Below are 4604 nucleotides of genomic sequence, written 5' to 3'. Positions count from 1 at the left end.
GATGCATTAAATTGATTAAAGCATCAGTAAACACATTTGTTGCAACAACAACCAAAAAATCGATTTCAAATAAATATTTAGCATTCAACAAAATGCTGAAAACAACGAGCACAACTTTCATATATATTCATTCAAAAAAACCCATAATACTTTAAACATGACGCAAATGAAAATGGCATAAAAAAAAAGATTAAAAAAAAGGCTGAACGGCTGTATTAAACTACGTAGGCTACAGTTAGCAAATTCAGCACTGGCATTTACATGGTCTTCCTGTAATAAATGGTCTTGAATAGTTGCTCTGTGGGGGCATTTTATCACTCAGAGGAACAGAATTATGTGATTATGTTTCGGTGGATGTTTAAAGGTCATTCTTCCTAAATGAATCTCATCTGCCTTCTCGCAAATGGTAATTACTGAGTGTTTATCTCTCTCCGTCTACCTGTCATTACCTCAGCCATTCTGCTCTAAAGGTTAAAGAGAGATAGATAGAGACCCCGAATTGGACACTGCGCATTGACCTTTTGTCAAGGTTCTTTGATCAGACGTCCGGCTGTTTGCTAGGTTTGCAGTAATGACGTTTATGCTTTCAAATGTTTGCACTTGTGCAGTCCGGTGACTCAGGGGGACTGAGAAGAAATCAGTTTCAACTCTATTATGCTTATGTAAATAGGAAAGGAATCAGAAGTTACTTGTGTTTGGTTACCTTTTCCACTTCCAGATCCATAATGCAGCATTACAGTTTATTCCCGGCAAGCCCTCTGTTAAGATGCATATATTCTTAGATTTAATACGTTGGCTTTGCATGAGTCCATTCGTATGGCTGCATTGTGATATTAACGAATATATAGTTATTGCATCAATACATTTTTTAAAGGGAATGTAAATCCAAAAGCAAGAGTTTGAAGTTAAAAATGTCTTAATGATAGATGTTAAAGATGCCGCTTTTCGCTGCGCAAGACATTGACTGATGGACTGGAGTCATCATTACAGTGATGTTTTTATCAGCTGTTTGGACTCGTTCTGACGGCACCCATTCGCCTATTAAAGCTACATATGTTCTGATGAAGAAACAAACTCAACTACATCTTAGATGACCTGAGAGATCTGCTGCGGTCAAGAAAACAGATACAAGTATAAATATCCTTTGCTTTAATATACATGTCTAGACAAACGTGGGACGCAAACATCCTCTTATCATCCAGAAAAATCTAAATGCGTGCCCTCTGACTCTACAAACTCCCCGCGGTGTCTCTCTAGGAGAGTGAACATGCTGAATCAAAGTTTTCATCTTGCCAAGATGGAGTCCATCCAATGCAGGCTGTTTATCAGCTGCACCCGAAGAGCTGTGCAGGGCAACTGTGTGTTTCCTCTCGTCTCAGTAATTAAAAAAAAAAAAAAAAAAATATATATATATATATATATATATATATATATATATATATATATATATATATATATATATATATATATATATATATATATATATATATATATACACAGTATTATCCACACATAAACGCTTTAGTTTGAATAGCATTTTTTTTTCATAATTCAGCTACACCCTGAGCTTATTACAGCATCCAGTGAGACGAGCCCTATCCTCGAGCCTGTGAATGTAATAGTGTTGTTTGACCAACAGGGGGCAATATCAACCTATTCAATATAGCCGCACAGAGCACTCATTTAATTACCACGTTTAGGAGATAATGCAATAACTGCACCAGTTTTAATTAAAACCCATAAAGAATGAGTCTGGAGAGAGAATGCGCTGAAAAGACACTTAAAGGGAAAAAATGTTACGCTCCTTTACTTTATTTGCAAGCTGCTTGTAAGCTATAAATATTACTACCCACTACTAATAAGACTTTCGTGCGATTTTACTCATGTATCAAAGGCATGTCACTACATGTACGCTCTCTAACCCGTAAAACACGCCGTGACCCCGCTTGTGCCCGCAGTCCTTTGATCACAGCATGTCGCGTGCGCGTCCAGCCCGGATCCGGTTTTCACGCGTCCGAATAGAACGTGGTTTTTTTTTTCGTCTCCGAAGAACGGAGATGGAGGACAGGAGAAATAAGGGTCGCAATGAGGGATCTCCTTCAAGATCTGGCCGTTTCCCAGAGCCGCGCTCCTGAGCCGGGAAAAGTGCTGAGCTCGCAGCTGAAGATGAAGTCTGTTCAGAGCGAACGCCTACGTTACCCATCTACATTAACAACACCACTGGCTTTACCTATGGCTATCATCGTAGTATTATATTTGCATAATAAGTAGGCTATATTACAGCACATTTTAACCCACGCTTGCTAAATTAATTTGCTATGGCTCAAAGAAAAAATATTATATTATCCCATTTTAGCATATATATATATATATATATATATATATATATATATATATATATATATATATATATATATATATATATATATATATGCACATACACACTATTTCACTAAAAGGTTTATTTTCTGACCCATAATCTTCCATAACCTTTCCATAGGTTTGTAATTACTGCATAATAATTGTGTACTATTATGATTCGTTTCAAGGCCCGTTTGTTAAGTTATTGAAAATGCAACGTTTTAAAAAAAACCGCATACATTGTGATGTTTACATTACTAATAATAAATAACCTGCAGGATTTTCTGCATGCTCGGGAACCTTGTCAGCTCTAGAACAGCTGTAGGCCATTCAAAATGTTATCTTTTATGTCGTTGTGTTTTCAGCTCAAAGTAAACAGTTTTTCCGCGTTATGTGTCGCCTCAAGTCACGCGTAAAGGCTCATGCCCAATCAGCAGTCCTCGCGCTCCGCTAACCGTCTTTATATTTCACAAGCCCCACCCCGCCCCGAGCGCAGAAATTAAAACCCCGAAATTATAATTTGCCTTTTTAACTTTTTAACTATGTAAACAACTACAGCGAACTACCCTACGTTTTCCTTACCTCACAGCTCCTTGCATAAACTACGCTACTCTCTCACTAGTGAAACAACACCGGAAGCGGGCGGTTAGAAGTGCGAAATATGATTAGAATTCCGAGTCATTTCCGCGAGTCGGCTCTTTTGAACAGCTCGTTTAAGAGAATAGCTTCAAAGCACAGCGAGTCCTTACGTCATGACGTAATTGCGCTGTCACGTGGTCTCAACTTGTGACATATTACGTGTTAAATCTTACCGGCACAGCTATTTGTATGCTATACTTATATATTACTTACATTGATTAAGTTTTATTAATGAAGGGGTTCAGGTGAGTATTTTTTTTTAATTGTGCTTCAGTTCACTTTGTTGGAGGCATTATCGAGCCCATAAAAACAAGTAGAACCTAATTAAAATGCATAATTTACAGTTACATGCTAATGTTTATGGCTAAATAAATAAATAAATAAATAACGTTTTCCACATTTTGTAAAACACATTTTATTGAAGTTTTTTTTAATTTAAGTGTTTTTATATATATATATTATTTAGTGTTCATTAAAATGTCATGCGTAGCCTATTTGTAACATTTCAACTGTTCTCTTTTAAAAGTAATCTACTTTCGATCCTCTTGTTATCGTTAGGCTATTTCTCGGTTCATAACGAATCGGACAGGTCCGAAAGCTTCTCAGTTCAGTGTTTTGTTGACTCGAGAACCTCTCGGACCTGTTAATGGATTTTGCGAAACGATTCAGATGATTCAATAATGCGAGTCGACTCAAACGAACGATTAATTCACGAATCGGACATCGCCAAGAGCGAACGAGCTAGCGAGAGAGAGAGAGAGAGAGAGAGAGAGAGAGAGAGAGAGAGAGAGAGAGAGAGAGAGAGAGAGAGGAGGGGTGGAAGCACATGAAAAACTGCGTAACCCACTGCTGGTTGAGATAGACGGGGCAGAAAGGTTGCCTTTCTGGGTCGTAGGCGCTATCTGGAGCTTTGCTGCACTTTTATGCGAAACGACAGCGGATTGAGAAGACCTGCCGAGGTTTGTTTAATGCGCCTGTGCGCTTTCAGTGTGTCTTAAATGTTGTTTGTCGATGCCAAATGTTGTTGTTTTAACTGCACGGTTGTTTATAAACAAATGTCCACGGTTGATCTTATTGAGGCTCCACCGGGCTGGACTTTTCACGCTGAAATGAAGCTGTTTACTTCAACTCTCAGTGCTTCCAAAATACACGGCATGTCCAATAGAATAGTATTTAAAAGGTTCCCGTTCGGTTCAAGATAGTGCGCGTTGGCCACCGGTGTTTCGCAAGCCCCGAGCTCTTGCACCCTGTTTTTTTTTTATCGGATCAACAGGCAGAGAGTCCAGCCCCCCTCCAGCACGCCTGTCAAGTCTCACGGACAGTCCAGCTCACATTTCCAACTCCATTCCAGTCCGGCGAGCGCAGCTCCGCGCTCCGGCGCCTTCGACCGGTTCGCGTTTGAAGTGAATTCTGACCCGTTAAGCGCTCGGCGGAAAACGAGCGCGCTCTCCGAGCGAAAGTTTTCGCCAGGCTGTTGAATCTACCGTTATCAGGGGCCGACCTGAGCCGTGGCGCGGAGCTGTCAGCGAGCAGCGCTTCTCTTGGGCTCGTGCTTAAAGAGACAAATGGGCTTCGGTGGGGGAAAGTTTATTATGTTAAGAGTT

The 4604-nt window shown here is 39.8% G+C and overlaps 1 protein-coding gene across 3 annotated transcripts in view; it reads left to right on the top strand.

The window, feature by feature from the left end:
• The first annotated feature begins 3808 nt into the window (after nt 1–3808).
• stat5a (signal transducer and activator of transcription 5a) overlaps nt 3809–4604 on the top strand; it is a 62782-nt gene continuing 61986 nt past the window's right edge. For 2 of the 3 annotated variants that reach the window (XM_043235337.1, XM_043235339.1), the window contains exon 1: nt 3809–3959. The gene's annotated coding sequence lies outside the window, so the exon portion shown is untranslated. The remainder of the gene's footprint in view (nt 3960–4604) is intronic. The other variant, XM_043235338.1, reaches the window with a different exon arrangement.

This window comes from Puntigrus tetrazona, chromosome 3 (assembly GCF_018831695.1).
Source record: "Puntigrus tetrazona isolate hp1 chromosome 3, ASM1883169v1, whole genome shotgun sequence".
In the NCBI taxonomy this organism is placed as follows: domain Eukaryota; kingdom Metazoa; phylum Chordata; class Actinopteri; order Cypriniformes; family Cyprinidae; genus Puntigrus; species Puntigrus tetrazona.
The sequence above is the reverse complement of the archived record's forward strand: the minus strand, read 5'-3'. Positions and strand labels throughout refer to the sequence as shown.